Raw genomic sequence first — 17,103 nt, 5'->3', positions numbered from 1 at the left:
GATCCTAATATAGCATTGAGCTTATTAATGAAGAATAAATCACCGAGGGAAACCTCCCCGGAGTGCTTCGCCGGGGCCTGTGGGGAGGATGGCATATTTATGTGCAAGCGTATCAGGTCTTTTACTTTTTCAGATATATGGCCAAGGCAGATTTGTCAGGGCAGTCGCCTTAACATCCACCAATTATATTTTTTCTAGTAAAAATTAATCTCTTCTGTAGAAACCTCCTAAGCATTTATTGGATTAGGACCACATCCAAATGTTAAAAATTAAACATATACACACATGGAATAGCACACACCACTGTGGGCCTTTGGCAGGTCTCGAAATAGAATGACAATACCCCGGCACCCAAGGTACTCCCCCAGCGAAAAGATTGCAGGGGCTGGAGAGGTCCATCTTCATTGCAATCAGGTGGGGAAACCAAGGCCCAGACAGGGGACATGCCTTACTCATGGTCACAGTCAGCAAAATCGGCCCAAGGCCAATAAATGAGACAAGAAACTCTGGTCTTTATTCCAACCCCTAAAAGATGTCCACATCCTAAGGACTAACCACTGGCCGTCCAGAGGTTAGGACTCCACTCTTTCACTGCCAAGGGTGCCGGTTCAGTTCCTGGTTGGGAAACTAAGATCATGTTGGGAAACATGCAAGCCACATCAGTTCAGTTCAGTCGCTTAGTCTTGTCTGTTTGTGACCCTGTGGCCTGCAGCACGCCAGGCTTCCCTGTCCATCACCAATTCCCGGAGCTCGCTCAAACTCCTGTCCCTCGAGTCGGTGATGCCATCCATCCTCTGTTCTCCCCTTCTCCTCCTGTCTTCAATCTTTCCCAGCATCAGGGTCTTTTCCAGTGAGTCAGTTCTTCACATCAGGCTTCCCCATGCAAGCAGCATGGGTGGCTGGAAAAAAAAAAAAAGTTCAAAAGATGCCCTAATCCCCTCATTGCCCTAATGAGAATTACTTACTACATGGGAAGAGAGACTTTCCAGGCGTGATCAAACAAAGGATGGGGAGAGTATCCTCACTGGATGCAATATCCGAAGGATCCTTGTAAATGAAAGAGGGAAGTAAGGACAGAAAAGAGGTTAGAAAAGTACGGGGGCTTCTAGAAGCCAGAAAAGGTGAGGGAGTAGAGGCTTTTTTCTTTTTATTTAAATAACCAAGGTTTATTTCTCACTCATGGTACGTGATCTTCATGGGTTGGCTGGGGATTCCATTCTATGCCTTCATCATTCTTCCTGCGAGCTCGGTTGCTCAGTTGTGTCTGACTCTCTGCGACCCTGTGGACTGTGCCTGCCAGGCTCCTCTGTTCATGGAATTTCCCAGGCAGGAATACTGCAGTGCATTGCCATTTCCTTCTTCAGGGGATCTTCCTGACCCAGGGATTGAACTCACATCTCCTGCGTCTCCTGCACTGCAGGCGGATTCTTTACAACTGAGTGACTTGAACGACAGCAATCACAAACCGACCTCAGTCTTAGAAGAAGCCACTCTCCTCCAAGGGTTATCACTACATGCCCCCCATCCCCTCCTCTTTTCTGAGAAACTAAGGAAACAGTGACTGTTTCCAGGGCATCCCCCCTCCCCTAAAACGCACCCCCCGCAGGGTCCCCTGTTCTCAGCCACCAACCCCCACCACCCCTCCTGGCTTCAGGAGCCACAGAGCCGGAAGGCTTCTTCTCGATGGCTCTCTCCAGCCTGGGTCCTCAGGGACAGGGAGTTGGCTCAGGGAGCTCCCAGGAGAGCTCCTGGGAAACAGACCCAAATTGAGGGGAAGAGGGAAAGTGAAAATTTGTGCAAAAGAGGTGGGCAGTGGCTGTGGCGGTCATTCTCGAAGTCTAGCTGGTGGCCTGCCTAGCCTGCCTGGCAGCTTACTGAAGCACATATTCCTGGACTCGTCTCTTTTATTAAGGAAAAGGCGTGAGCTCAGCCACTCCAGGCTGAGCCCTACCCGTTTGGGGAAGTTATGTGACCTCTCCACCTACCGTGTCCCTGCCATAAAGTGGGAGTTCTGATTTGCACATAATGGGAATGCTGAGGATTGATATACATACATAAAGCAAGGAGGCAGAGTCTGTGGGTACCCTGCCCATATCCCTCAGGGTCCCATCATCTTGGAGCCCAAAGGACCTAACAATTTTTAGAAAACTTGAAAAAAAAAATATTTGTTTTAGGCTGTGCTAGGTCTTCGCTGTTGCACCGGCTAGTTGCGGTGCACGGAGTTCTCATCGCAGCGGCCCCTCTTGTTTCGGAGCAGTAAGTAATCAAGGCACGAGGGCTTCAGTAGTTGCAATACGTGGGCTCTAGGCACAGGCTCAAAAGCTGTGACACACGGGCTTAGGTGCTCCAAGGCACATGGAGTCTTCCAGGACCAGGGATCGAACTCATGTCTCCTGCATCAGCAGGCTGACTCTTAATCACTGAAGCACCAGAGAAGCCCCAAAGGACCTAACTTGTGACTGTCTGAGGGCCCAGAAGTGCCACAGCATGAATGCTCCCAGCTCCCTCAGCACGCTCATCCAAGGACAGAATGGACTTGGTGTATAAATACTCCAGCTCCCTTGTCCTTCAGGCAGATCGCTCTGAGGTATGGCTCTCCCACTGGCTCCCTGAGTCCCCCAGCGAGATTAAACCCCCATCACCCACAGCGTGATAACATTCTCCAGGTTAAGCTGCCTTCCCTTCCCTGCCTCTCTTTTCCACTCTCCTGCTGGAACTGGCTGCGCTGCTGCTGCTAAGTCAGTCAGTCGTGTCCAACTCTGTGTGACCCCATAGACGGTGGCCCACCAGGCTCCAGTCCCTGGGATTCTCCAGGCAAGCATACTGGAATGGGTTGCCATTTCCTTCTCCAGTGCAGGAAAGTGACAAGTGGAAGTGAAGTTGCTCAGTCGTGTCCGACTCTTCACAACCCCATGGACCGTAGCCTACCAGGCTCCTCCATCCATGGGATTGGCTGTGAGCACCTCTCAAATAAGGGCTTCCCTGGTAGCTCATATGGTAAATCTGCCTGCAACTCAGGAGACCTAGGTTCAATCCCTGGGTTGGGAAGATTCTCTGGAGAAAGGAATGGCTACCCACTCCAGTATTCCTGCCTGGAGAATTCTATGGACAGAGGAGCTTGGCAGGCTACGGTCTATGGGGTCACAAAAAGCGGGACATGACTGAGCAACTAACATACACACACACACACACAACTCTCAAATAAACAACTTGCCCTGATTCTACTGGCAAGGAGTCTCTGGGGGACTCCAGATGGAGATAAGCCCTAGAACAGGGTCTGGCAGCCAGGAAGTGAATTCTCCTTGGCTCTCAGTGTGGAGATCAGGTTAGACCAGACCAGGAAAAGTCAGTGTAGGGCCTTGGGCTGTGCTGTGGCCTGGAAGAACAAGGAGAGGCTGCCTGGAAGAAAGCCACCGTGGTCCCCTCACTTTCCTTTCTTAGATCTGAGAATCCACCTGCCAGCGAGCTGAGCTATACTCCCAACTCCAATAATCCCTTCTCTCTGGATGCCAAACCCCCTCCATCTGAAATTACCCTTAACCAGCACTGTCTCTTGCCCCATCTCCTTTCTTACTTCCTCCAACAAAGCAAACACTCCTTAGAGACGTCTCGCCTCCAAATCTTGAAACTACCACGTGAAGCCCCGGCTGCCTGGGGCCCCAGCCACATGAATCCTAGTCCCAGGGGCACTGAAGTCACCTCCCCGAGAAATCCCTATGATTTCATCTTCTACTTAATCTTTATTTCGCCTCATACTTTTTAGAACTTCAAATAATTTCTCATTTGTAGTAACTAGGAAGCCATAAATCGTCCCTTTATGTCTGAGGAAAATCAATTGTTATTTGACATTTTACCTTAATATTCCCGACTTCCTTCAACTGTAATAAAGCTTCCATCTGCCTTTTATTTTACAGGCAATTAGTAAGTCACCTTTTAAAAATTTCTCCACATTTTCTATCGAATGAATGCCAGGATCGAAAGGGGAGAGCTGTTTTATGGGATTGAACTCACCGAGCAGAAGGGGTTTATCTGTAGCCTTCGAGGTACCAACACTCGTTAATGGGTTTTATTGATTCGGGGGCTTTTTAACCCTTAGCAATAATACAGGTGTCACCCGCCTGTGGCACTCAGGAGGGGGGTGGGGAGCTGGGGCAGGCAGGGAGAAGCCGGCACTGTCCAGAGAAACCCTTTGAAATGGGATCTCTCCCGGCCCAACTACACTCTCAAAGGTAAATCACAGCCCAGACACCCTCTATTTTCAAGAGAGAAAGTTTAGGGATTTTTTCCCTCAAATTACCCAGGGGAATGTGAGGCTGCTGCTGTCCACCACACCCCCCCCCCCACCATGGGATCAAAGGAAAGAGACCTATCGTTGGGTCTAAGGACTTGGGCGTGGTTCCCAGGGTGCCTCTTAGAGCCTTGGGCAGGTGATGCCAGGAACTCCTGAGGCTCAGCCTCCCCAGCTGCAATGTGGGGAGAAGACTCTCTTCCCTGCCCCCTCCCGGGGCTGCCAGGGTCTACCCACCAGACCTCGTTGTGAGAAACACTTGGAAGAATATGGAAGGTGGAAGAAACTATACAATTAACTAACCAGAACTATGGGCACAAGTAGGAAATATCAGTCCACAAACCCCAGAATGACACCTTCCTTGCCTTTCCAACCTCCCAGGTGGCGCTAGTGGTAAAGAATCCATCTGCCAATGCAGCAGATGCAAGAGACACGGGGTTTGATCCCTGGGTTGGGAAGATCCCCTGGAGGAGGAAATGGCACCCCACCACCAGTATTCTTGCATGGGAAATCCCCTGGGCAGAGGAGACTGGCAGGCTACAGTCCATGGGGCTGCAAAGGGACACAAGTGAGCACATGGCTGCTTTTTGCTTTTCTAGAACTTGCCCTAATTGCTGCTGCACCTCCTTTCTACAGGGCCTTTCCCCAGAAGATTCTCCAGAACCCCCAACAGCTTCCCCTCTCACCCCCAGTGTCCTTTCCTGCAGGCCATCCTCGGACCCCGAAGCCCAAGAGGCCTTTCTTGGTCCAGACTAAAAGCTAGAAGCTTTAGCATGGTTAACAAGAAATAATGAAGCAAAAAGAGGAAATGCTCTTGGGGGCAGGTTCCGAGTGTTCACTCTAAAATTATTTCAGCATTGCTAGATTCTTGAGACCTTTCCTTTAAAATGTTGCAGGGGGAAAAAGGCTCAGTCTGAGGCAAATCTTCCCCAGGTGGAGGGCCTGCCTGTGATGAGAGGAGAAAGAAATTGGTGTGAGAAGAGGAAGAGGAGGGCAAGAGCTTTCTGCATTCAAAGGAAGCTGCTTGCAGGAATCACTATGTTATTTGCAAGATCGATGCAAAATGAAAATGCAAAGTCCTTTCTTCATGCTTGACTAAGACTATCAAGACAGCAACAGAAGAGCATGAAATGAGAAGGCCCTTTAAAGGCAGGGCTCACCCATGAAGCCCTGTCTGCTGGGATGAGAGTTGTATTTCAATCAGCTCTTTCCTACCATCTCTCCATGTCTGATCTTTCTTTTACATTTTTCTTATTTTTATTTTTTATTATTTATTTAAAAAGACCCAGCTGTTCTGGGTCTTCATTGCTGCACGTGGGCCCTCTCTAGTTGCAGCAAGCAGGGGCTACTCGGTAGTTGCGGTGCTCGGGCTTCTCATTGCAGCGGCTTGCTTCTCTTGCTGTGGAGCACGGGCTCCAGGCGTGTGGGCTTCGCTAGCTGCAGCACGTGGGCTTAGTTGCCCCGTGGCATGTGGAATCTTCCCAGACCAGGAATCAAACCCATGTCCCCTGCATTGGCAGACAGATTCTTAGCCACCATACCATCAAGGAAATCCTCCATGTCTGATCCTAAAAGAACAACACTCTGACCTAACATCTGATGCAAGTGGGTAAGCTGGGGCCTCTTCTAATAATAATAAGAGCTAATGCTCTCTCAGGCCTTGCTGTGTGGCAGACACTGATTCAGCACTTGGCATTGTATTAACTCATTTAATCCTCCCAACAACCAGAAGAGATTGGACTCCAATTTCACAGATGAGGAAACTGAGGCAAAGAGAGGGTAAATCTTGCTTCAGTTCTCAGAGCTGATAAGTGGTGGAGACAGACAGACTTTGGCAGCTTGGCTCCAGAGTCATGCTTTTAATAACTCCCCTCTGCTGCCTCTCTGAAAAGATACCAGGAAAATCGCAACAGTGACAACCTCCTCACTGGAGTTTTTGCTTCTCAGCATTTCTAGCCCAGTGCTTTTCAAATACAATGTCACCACACACCACCTGAAGTATGTCATAGGTGTCATATTACTAGTTCTAAAGTTCCTAAGTCTGTGAACTTGCTCTTCATAGTCCTTGAGGTAGATTCTTAGGGATGCCAGTAAATGTCATCACAAGATGTGGCAGGGCAGGAGTAGCAAGAATTGCCGCCCTAGCTTCGTTATTACAGGATGGGAGGAGTGCTAAGAGGAAGCCGCTCTCAACACTCAAGCTATCCTAGGGACACCACTGACACCTGGTGGCCACCAGTGGAATTACAGGCCTAGTGTCCGGGAACGACAAGGCACGTTCTTTCTCCATCCACTAGCCAGGGAGGGGAACTATATTCCTAACTCCAATAATTACATCTCCTTTAATCCCAAACCCAGTAGTCTGAAATGTTCCCCAACCATTACCTTCTTTAATCCATCTCCCTTTTTCTAGTTCCTTAAACACAAGGCAAATCCAGCCATTTCCATGCTTCAGTTATCTTGCCTCTAAATCTTAAAACCAGCATGTGAAAGGCCCTAAGTACAGTCACAGAAGGAAGCAGCCTATCAGCTCTGTTTGACTCGGAAGGACCTCCTGGGGAGGGGGCCCTTAAGGATGGATAAAAAATTAGCCAGGAAGACAACAGGGGAAAGAAACCCCTGGCAGAGGGGACAGAAATGAGCCAGGCTTTGTAAGAAAAAGATACAAGGCATATTTTGTACCAGGATGCACACTGTGATTATTATATCATTTCACCCTCAAAAACTACCTTGCTCACCCTTTAATACGAGGAAATAAAGATTCAGGGAGATAAGCTTACCTTCCCAAAGTGGTCAGATATCTAAGTGGCAGGGTGAGCTTGTCTGATGTGAGTTGTAGAGGATTTGAGCCAGTACAGATCAGGAAAAACTCCAGATCACCCAGGAAAAATAATTAACATTCAGTGTGGCCTTCTAGTGCCCTCATAGTCCTTGGTTCTGAGCCTGCCCAGTCTTCAGAGGCACTGCCAAGACCATGAGAATCCCACCAAGGCAGCTGGCACTGGCTGTGCTGTGCTTCCATGCAGGACAGAGGAGGCTGCAGACGCTGAGATTTACGACGGCCACGGCCTTCGTGACTTAATGGTCAGGAGTTGAGCTATTTCATCTCATCACGCCATTTTGCCTAGAAATGGCTGCAAACCTGCCTTCCAGGATGGCTTTCAGTCATGAGAGGGTGACCTGTGTATCTACTAAATCATATTAATACTCAGGGTAGCAGAGCTGCGCTTCCTTCCCTCTGCAGTATCTTTCGCCTTCTGCCAGCCATGTTCTTGTCTGAAGGAGAGTCTCTTTGGACCAGCAATGCTGAGAAAAGCAGAGGAGGGGCAGTTCGGCCACTCTGGTGTGACCCAACCTTGGGCCATCTGGCCTTCAACACACCCAGAGCTAGGGAAACCCTCTCGGAGCAGCAAATTGCCTTGCAATAACCCCCCCACCACCACCATCTCTAGACCCCTCAACTCTCTGTCAAGGATTAACATAAATCCCCTCCCCCTTCCCTCCCTTTTTTCCTCCTTCTCCCCCTCTCCACCTCCCCCAGCCTCACCCAGCTACTCCCCCTCACCCTCCAGGCCCTCCCTGGGGTGGGACCACTTGTGGAGCAGTTCAAATGAAGGCATGACCCCTTCATCCCAGGGGGCTCAGTTCTTGAACAAGACCCTCCAGAAGATCTTGTGTATAAGGGGGTTCCCTGTGAAATGAAAAAAGTGAAAGTCGCTCAGTTGTGTCCAGCTCTTTGCGACCCCATGGACTATACATTCCATGGAATTCTCCAGACCAGAATACTGAAGTGGGTAGCCCTTCCCTTCTCCAGGGGATCTTTGCAACCCAGGGATCGAACCAGGATCACCTGCATTGCAGTCAGATTCTTGTCAGGGGGTTCCCTGTGTTCCCCCTTAAACTCCCTCCCAGGTACAAGCGTGAGAACTCTTCTCCACACCTGCCTAGGGGTCCAGAGACTTGCTTTAGCACTCCAAGGGTCCAGGTAATGGGGTGGAGATAGAATAACTTCCCATTCTGGGTGCAGCCTTGGTGATCCAGTGGCAGGTCCCTGGGCACAGACTGTGGGGCTGTCTCTGCTGTGGGCATTGGCTGGTGATGACTCTGGTAGACAGTGTCCTCAATGACTCTTTTCACTGTCCACTCAGCAGCACTTCCTGACTCAGGAGCTTCATGAACCCCTTCCCCAGATTTGTCCCTAAATCTGGGGTCCCCTAGCATCCCCTTGCTTACTCCTCCCCTCACTCACCCGTGAGGTCCCACCTTACACTTGCTCGGTCCTTCACAGAAAAAACTTTCCTTCATTTTTCCTTCATGATATATCTTGATGGCCGATTAAAAATCAAATCTAAATCACCAGCTACAGACAGCTGTTGTTTTTGTTTAGTTTTACTCAGTTATGTCTGACCCTTTGCGACCCCATGGATCGTAACCTGCCAGGCTCCTCGGTTCTCCAGGCAAGAATACTGGAGTGAGTTGCCATTTCCTTCTCCAGGGGATCTTCCTGACCCGGGGATTGAACCCACCTCTCCTCCATCGCAGGCAGATTCTTTGCTGCTGAGCCACCAGGGAAGACCTGAGACAGACAGTTGCTCTTCTTCTAAAAATAGAGAGGGCTGGTCTTCAAATCCTCCCTGGAAGGAGAGAAGCGTTTGTAACCAACCTTGTTGGACTCATGCCTTCCTTTCACCTTCAACCCCCAAAATAATCAGTAAATCAAAGGAAGGAAACTAAAACAGGCCAGTTTCCATAGTGAGACAGAGGATGGTTCTCCTGGTACCAGTGGGCACTTCCCGCTGCTTTCTGAGGGGTTTGCACTCAGCAAAGCGGGTGATGTAGTTCTGGGATTGGTCAGCAGGGGGAGTACGGAGCCCGTGGGCGGCCGGCGGGGCCGCAGTGGGACCAGGCCTAGGCTTTCCAACCCCCAGAGCCCTGGACCAACGGGACCCGCGGCTCCTCTCCCTTCAAGGCTCCTTGGAGCCAAAATTTGTGGGCAGGTGGGGGCCAAACATTGCCAGGGCGTTTCTCTTGCTACGGGGAACCTGGGAGTCCCTGGACAGCGCCACGGCTCTCAGGCTGACTGCGGGAAAACGGGATACCTTCCCTGTGCCTACCTCCAGAGATCTGGTCCCAGTTGGTGATGGAAAGGCGATTTCCTCTGTTTCCTGATCTGTGAAATCCCAGGGTTAGCACACCTGAGATCCCTGAATCCCTGAAGGCGGTGTGTGTGGAGGGAGGGCGCTTGTCCTCAGCTGTCTCAGAAAACCCAATGGAAGAAGTTCATCTACTCTCTAGACAGTTGCCCAGAGGGTACGTGCCAAGGGCTGCCCACCTGGCAGACGTTGGTGCTTTCTGTGATCCCGAACTAAGAGAAAGGTCCCCAATGATCAATACAGGAGAAGAAATTAAATGCGAGTACATGCAGCTCCTTTGATAAATGTCAACTCACAGAGTCCATGGGAGCTGGGGGCGGGGGCGGGCGCTGGTGTTAGTGGTCAGCCTTCCCTCCTAGCTCTCCCAGTCCTGCTCGTGTTTCACGCCTGGCTTACTCCTCCCGCCCTAAGGAGAAATTGTCACGAGTCTCTCTTAGCCTGGTATTCTGTATCCTCCCCACTCCTCCCCCGCCAAAGCCATCAAACCTAATTACCGGAAACAGGGCTTTATTCTAAGAAGAATGAAATGGGGCTGGAGGGTGAGGCCTCATAGGTTCTGCTTCCTCTGGAAAAAAAAAGTCAGAGTGCTTGGGACACGGTGGCAAGGGCCCCCGTGGCTGTGACTTTGACCAGCCTCCCCTGGTCAAGGAGGGACTCTTGGTGCAAACTCTCTTCAGGGCAGGGACAGGGACCCGGGCCTGGAAGAGGCCAAGTGCACAGTGGTGGGAGCTGGAGGGACCGCGTTGTGGCCTGGGACCTGAGCACAGTCACCGCTGTGCCCTCCTTTGGTGAGGAAAGAGGCACAGACGTCCCCCACCGGGCCCTGGGGCAGCTCTGCACTGGCTGCCTGGGGCCTCAGAGCCTCCCTGGAGTCAGGCGGGTGGGGGAAGCCGCCTGGGAATCCTGTTCACCCCAGGGAAGCAGCAGGTCTTGTGACCTCTCACCTTGACCTTTCACCCCAATCTGACCTCTCTGAGGTGAAAATGAGTGCAGGGGGACAAGGGGTGGGGTTCCCTGTCAGAGGAGAAAGGGTTTTAAACCAGAGAAGTCAGCACCCTGAAGGTAATGTTGGCAGCCGTCTCCTCGAATGGCGGGCTTACAGGAGCTAGGAGGCTCCGAGGTGACCCCCGGAGCAGCAAGGGGGCAAAGCCAGGCCTCGAACCTTCTTTTCTGATCCCCAAGTGAAGAAAGAAAAGCAGACGCATTCGCTGCATCCAGAGAAGCACCAGGCAGACACTCATCCTTGGGGCGGTGGTGGAAGGAGGGTCTGCTCTGCCCTCCAGCCCCTCCTGCCTGGGGTCTGATTGCTCTGCAAGTTCAGCGACCTGTTCAGTGACAAAAGGCAAGGGGGGCTGGGCTGCTCCCCACAAACACAGGTGTGCCCCACCGCTGGGTTTATGAGAGCCCCAGACAGGGGAGGGGCCCTGAGGCACTCATTCAAGGGGCTTTCTGCTGTGCCGCAGGAGCGTTCCAGCAGCAAATCCCAGAGATCCACTGAAGCCAGAGCTGCTTCCCGCGGGAGTGTGAAAGGACACTGGCCTCCCCGCTGCCATCCCCTCCTGCTCCTGCCACCACCCTCCGCCTGGATTCCGCCATAGCCCAGCCCCCCATCATGCCCCCTACTCTGCCACACACATACACACACACACACACACACACACACACACACACACAGCCTGGATTCCGCCATAGCCCAGCCCCCATCATGCCCCCTACTCTGCCACACACACACACACATACACACACACACACAACTTCAGCATCTTCTGCACCCTCTGACTCCTCCTCCCACCCCACCCCAAATTCTCCATTCTGACTCTCAGCGACTCTCCCACCATTCTCTCTCCTTGTTTTCCACCAGAACCTTCCCTTCCGGTTTGTTCCTGTTCCCTGTTGCCCTGACTCTAGGATGCCCCGTGCGTATTCTTGTTTGTTCTTTCCTGTCCCTCCTGACAGGCAGCTCCACCAATTCCTGCTCATACACTTGCCTCCCTCCTCCGAGCTTCCCGAGTCCTACATCTCCCTCCTGTCCCACTCCAACCCCAGCCTCCCTTCCCCTTCCCAGGCCAGCCCTGCCCCGAGACCTCTCTCCTCTGAACAAAGGTCCTGGCACCCTTTCCTCCCCACCTTGGCTCTTCTTCCTCAAGACCTGGCTGGGTCCCCCAAGAACCCTCTGCAGGAGCTCCCAGGCCAGGTTCTCTTCTCTGATCTCCTAGGGAGGTGCTCAGCACTTGTCTGTGGGTTGACAAGTCTTCTCTTATTTACAGTCTTCTCTGAGCAACACAGGGAGAATGAGCTAGATTCTTAGAAATTTTCACTCTTGAATTTTTGGAGGCACAAGTCTGCTTCGAAAGTGTGTTTCAGGAGAGGCAGGCCCTTCATCCTGAGTGTGGCCCCCAGCCCTGTCCTGCTAGGCCATTTGTCCTTCCACAAGGCCCACTCTGCTCACCCATTCTCAGCAGCAAGTCTCAGTCTCCACCAGAGACTTGTGAAGGCATAATCTGCACTTAACAGAGCTGCCACCTTCCCTCCTCTGGACTATGAACTCCTTCCAGGCGCGCCTCCTTACCCCCACCGTAACCCCTGACCCGTCACTGTGGGCCCCATGTGTGCACCTGGCTTTGATGGTGGTGTAGCTACCATACTGCCTTTAGGTTCAGAGAGATTTGGGGACTTGCCATGGGCCACCCACTCAACATGTGGCTCAACTCGGGAACAGGGCATGGCTCAATAAATACATGTTAAATAAATAATCAAGACACCATTGTTCTTGAAATGTGGCACATTTACTCTCGGAATGACACTTCCTATCCCCTGCCATCCTTTGTCAGGACTGTACCCGCTCCTGATTGCCCTCTTCCCTCTCCTTCATATGGCCATGCCGGGCTCATACCTCCATGATGACTTCCGGGACCACTCCAGGACCAAATGACCTACTAGGCATCCAAAGCCTATGGATGCCACACTGTTTAGTGTGTGTCTTATATACTTGTGTGTCTTATGCCCTTTGTTATTGTTTTAGATGTGTATGTCTCATCTCTGAAATCAGACTTTGTGGCAGGCAGTCAGAGGGACCAGACTAATCATTTTGTATCATCAGGTGTTCAGGGTGGTACTGAGTCCCTGGCAGCTTCTCCATGGAGAACACCCAGAGCAGCCTTGATTTCCATTTTGGAACAAGACAGGTCCCAATGTCTAGTGGCCTGCCCTGTGTACTCCTTCTTTCCACCAGCTGTGTCCCTGACTACATTTGTCCACCTTGCTCACTCTGTTCCACCTTACCATTACTTGAGCTCTCTCTGTGCTCCTCTGCCTCAGGGCATTTGCACAGGCTGTTCTCTTGCCCCTGATTGCTCTTCTCCTGGATTCAAAACCCTCTCTCCCCCTCTCATTTCCGTCAGGTCTCTGCTCATATGTCACCTTTTCAGAAAGATCATCCCTACCCACCCCTTTGTAAGACAATCAGTCAGTTCAGTCGCTCAGTCATGTCCAGCTCTTTGCGACCCCATGGACTGCAGCATGCCAGGCCTCCCTATCCATCACCAACTCCCAGAGCTTGCTCAAACTCATGTTCATCGAGTTGGTGATGTCATCCATCCTTTCTCATCCCCTTCTCCTCCTGCCTTCAATATTTTCCAGCATCAGGGTCTTTTCCAGTGAGTCAGTTCTTTGCATCAGGTGGCCAAAGTGTTGTAAGACAATACAAGCCCTCAAATGCCTTCCGAGTAAAAGCAGAGCAAGCCCAAAGTTTAGGACATTCCCCGTGGAATTTCAGGGACAGCTAGAGTGACACCCTGCTCAAAGCCTGTGTGGCCAGTGGGGACCACTGTGTGGCCTGTGAAATGTGGGGAGAAATTGTTAGCTTAACCCATGTCTGTACCTATCGGTTGATAAGATCTAAGGAAAAGTCTAGTAACAAATAAACACCTTTAAAAAGGAGAAAACCTTTATAATTTTACACAGTTGGCAGAGCACTTTTCCCCACATGATCTAATCTAGGTTTTAGCCGTTATCCCCATTCACTAGACAAGAAAACTGACCTTAAATAGACTAAACCACAAACCCAAGTTCAGGTGGCTTGCGTGAGGCAGGCCAAGCATTTGCACACAGGCCGACCCGTCTCCCGGTCTGGTGGCCTGTGCACACTGCCTGCGCTACCTTAGTTATTTGATCGTTTCAGATTCTTAGTTGGACCAGGTCCTGAGAATTCCACACCCCGACACAGAACACTGGACGTGTTGGCTCACGGCAGCATGATGGTTATCATCACCTCGCTGCATGGAACCGCTCTCGGCCACAGCACCAAAAGGGGTTTGTCTGACACAGAGATCTGACCGTGCCACTCCTGTCCTTACAGCCCCTCGGTGGCTCCCCGAGTCCCACCTGGCCCCTGCCCCACCCCACCTGGCCCTGGAACCTAGTAGGATGCGAATTCTTTGCTCCATGTTAGAGACTGCACCTGAGGCAGGTCCTGTGCCAGGCGCTTTGTTGTGCCTGGGCAGGTGAACAAGGCAGACGCAGGCCCTGAGCGCATCTGCCTCCCAGCTCTGCCACTGGAAGGGGACACTTGGGCCTGTAGAGTGGACAACTGCCCAGCCCACTGGCTTTCATATACCTTCCATTTAAAATCCAGAAAACAGAAGCTGGGACCTACACAAGCCTGGGCTGCTTTGAAGGGGAGAGGTTCGGTAACCCACGGGGAGCTCTCTTCCCATACTCTCTGTCTTTATGCAGCTGTGGGGCCACAGACACCACAGGCACCATAGGCGCTTGACATCCCAACCCTCTCGCACCAATCTAGGGTCAAAAGCAGGTCCTCACACTCTGGAAGAGTAGCTTAAGCTTGAGCTCATTGTGTAGAATGGTCTTCCCTCATAGTTCAGTCAGTGAAGAATCTGCGTGCAAGGCAGGAGACCCAGATTTAGCTCCTGGGTTGGGAAGATCCCGTGGAGAAGGAAATACCAATCCACTCTAATATTCTTGCCTGGAGAATCCTCTGGACAGAGGAGCCTGCCAGGCTGCAGTCCAGAGGGTCACAAGAGTTGGACATGACTAAACCACCACCACCATTGTAGAACGGGGCTTCCTTGGTGGCTCTGAGGTAAAGAATCTGCCTGCAATGCAGGAGGTGCGGGTTCCCTCCCTGGGTCAGGAAGATCCCCTGGAGGAGGAAATGGCAACCCACTCCAGTATTCTTGCCCAAGAAATCCCATGGACAAAGAAGCCTGGCGGACTACAGCCCATAGCGTCTGACGCGACTGAGCGTACCTTGCAGAATGCACTACAGTTCTGCTTATAACCACCAGATGGCGCCCTAATGACCAGAGTTCGTTTCTCTGCGAAAATGTTTCAACCTTACAAAGCCCTTGAACCAGTTTTTTTTAAAACTTCCTTTCCTTGTAGGTGTAAGCTCCTCTAGAGATTATAAGGCAGGACCCTTTGACCCAAGTGTGAGATGTTTTGAAGGTCTAAGAACTGGGACATTAACTGTTTGTGTGCCAAATGTGGGAGTTGGGCCGTGGGTTAAGCTGACAGAGGAGATGAGTGGTGTTACTGTCTCAAAATGAAACCAACGAAACTAATTCAAAGGCTGAGGACATGCATCACTGTGTGCTTGTGTGTGTGCATGTATATGTGTGTGTGTATGTGTGTGTGACCAGAGAGCCCATGTACTGTGCTTTGGAGTTTCAGAGCTCATCTCTGTGTGCAACCATCTGAGAGCGTGGACTAATAAAACTGTTCCTTAAAGGGGTCGCGGAGGGCGAACATTCATATGTAGAAAGGGAAACAAATGTGGGGACACTTCCATCCTGATGTGCCTTCTAGTGCATCTAGTTGTGTGTGTGTGTGTGTGTGTGTGTGTGTTTGTGTGTGTGTGTGTGTCAGTGGGAGTGAGTAGTGGCTCAGAGGTTAAAGCGTCTGCCTGCAATGCAGGAAAACTGCGTTCGACCCCTGGGTCGAGAAGATCCCCTGGAGAAGGAAGTGGCAACCCACTCCAGTATTTTTGCTTGGAGAATCCATGGACAGAGTATCTGGATCAAGTGTTTGTGGCTGTGCTGTGTGTCTGTCCGTGCTTTGGTATTTCTGCTCAGATGACGGGGGCTCTGCCCTAAGTATGTGTGTGTGTGTGTTCTCAGTCCCATGTGACTCTTTTTGACCCCATGGATTATAGTCCACCAGGCTCCTCCGTCCATGGGACTTCCCAGGCAAGAATACTGGAGTGAGTTGCCATTTCCTTCTCCAGGGGATCTTCCTGACCCAGGGATCGAACCTGCATCTCTTGTGTCTCCTGCATTGGCAGGTGGATTCTTTACCACTGTGACACCTGGGAAACCCCGTAAGGGTGAGTAGATATGTCCACTAGCTGCTCTGAGAACACCTGTCATGAACACACATGCGCTGAGCCGCTCTAGATCGGATGTTGTGTGACGGGTGGCTGCATGTATGTGCTCCTGTCGGGACTCAGGGCCTGGGCAGGAGGTGTGCGTGTGTGTCTGCGTGTTCGTATGTGTGGCATACCCCCTGTGACCTGCCTCTCCTGGGGCTCAGGGCAGGCCAGCTAGCTCTCTGGCCATTTGACTTCTTCATGACACCATGTCCTCCTGGGCTGCCACTGTCCTCAGTCAACATTGCCCCTGCCTTTCCCCTTGGCCAAGGATTCCTTAGGGGAGATTGTTTATTTCTTCAATTAAAAGAAGAAGGGCCTGGGAGACTACATACTCGAAATTACCAAATTTTAACATTCATGAAACCATAAATCTCACAAGATGATGTCTCAGCTACCTCCCCAGCCTAGGTAACTCCCAGCCCTGAACTAAGGAGTTCACTGCCTCCCCACACTGGGCTGGGGAGATCTGAACTTTTCCTCTCTGTGGCCAAAGAGACCTCATGTGTCTTTGTTTGCAAGTGTGATTAATCTTTCAGTTCCTATAGGTCTTTTCTGCCTCAGTGTGGTATTTGGGAAAGCCCCTTGGACTGCAAGGAGATCCAGTCAGTCCATCCTAAAGGAGATCAGTCCTGGGTGTTCATTGGAAGGAGTGATGCTAAAGCTGAAACTCCAATACTTTGGCTACCTCATGCGAAGAGTTGACTCATTAGAATAGACCCTGATGCTGGGAGGGATTGGGGGCAGGAGGAGAAGGGGACGACAGAGGATGAGATGGCTGGATGGCATCACCACCGACTCGATGGACATGAGTTTGAGTGAACTCCAGGAGTTGGTGATGGACAGGGAGGCCTGGCGTTCTGCACGTCATGGGGTCACAAAGAGTCGGACACGACTGAGAGACTGAAATGACTGACTGACTGACTGAGGGCAGGAGGAGAAGGGGACAACAGAGGATAAGATGGTTGGATGGCATCACCAACTCAATGGACATGGGTTTGGGTGGACTCCGGGAGCTGGTGATGGACAGGGAGGCCTGGCATGCTGCGGTTCATGGGGTCACAAAGAGTCAGGCACGACTGAGCGACTGAACTGAACTGAACTGAGGAAGCAGAGAAACCGGATGCCAACACCCCATCCCTGGCTGTGTGATCTTGGACAAGGCCGCTGACCTCTCTGGGTCTCAGACTCCTCCATGGTAAAATGAAACTGCTGTATCCTATGATCAGAAATGCTTTCCTAATCTGATGCTGTGAGATCTGAGATCCTTTCAGTAG

At 51.4% G+C, this 17,103-nt stretch overlaps 1 long non-coding RNA gene across 1 annotated transcript; it reads right to left on the bottom strand.

Annotated features, from left to right (window-relative positions):
* Window positions 1-492: 492 nt before the first annotated feature.
* On the bottom strand, window positions 493-9,838 carry LOC121820709 (uncharacterized). Its single transcript, XR_006061404.2, has 5 exons — window positions 9,403-9,838; window positions 8,815-8,922; window positions 7,854-7,979; window positions 7,069-7,594; window positions 493-3,376 (listed from the first exon to the last, which is right to left on the bottom strand). It is a non-coding gene; the product is annotated as an uncharacterized LOC121820709 (long non-coding RNA).
* Between the last annotated feature and the right edge of the window lie 7,265 nt (window positions 9,839-17,103).

The sequence above is a fragment of the Ovis aries genome, chromosome 11 (genome assembly GCF_016772045.2).
Source record: "Ovis aries strain OAR_USU_Benz2616 breed Rambouillet chromosome 11, ARS-UI_Ramb_v3.0, whole genome shotgun sequence".
NCBI lineage: Eukaryota > Metazoa > Chordata > Mammalia > Artiodactyla > Bovidae > Ovis > Ovis aries.
The sequence above is the reverse complement of the archived record's forward strand: the minus strand, read 5'-3'. Positions and strand labels throughout refer to the sequence as shown.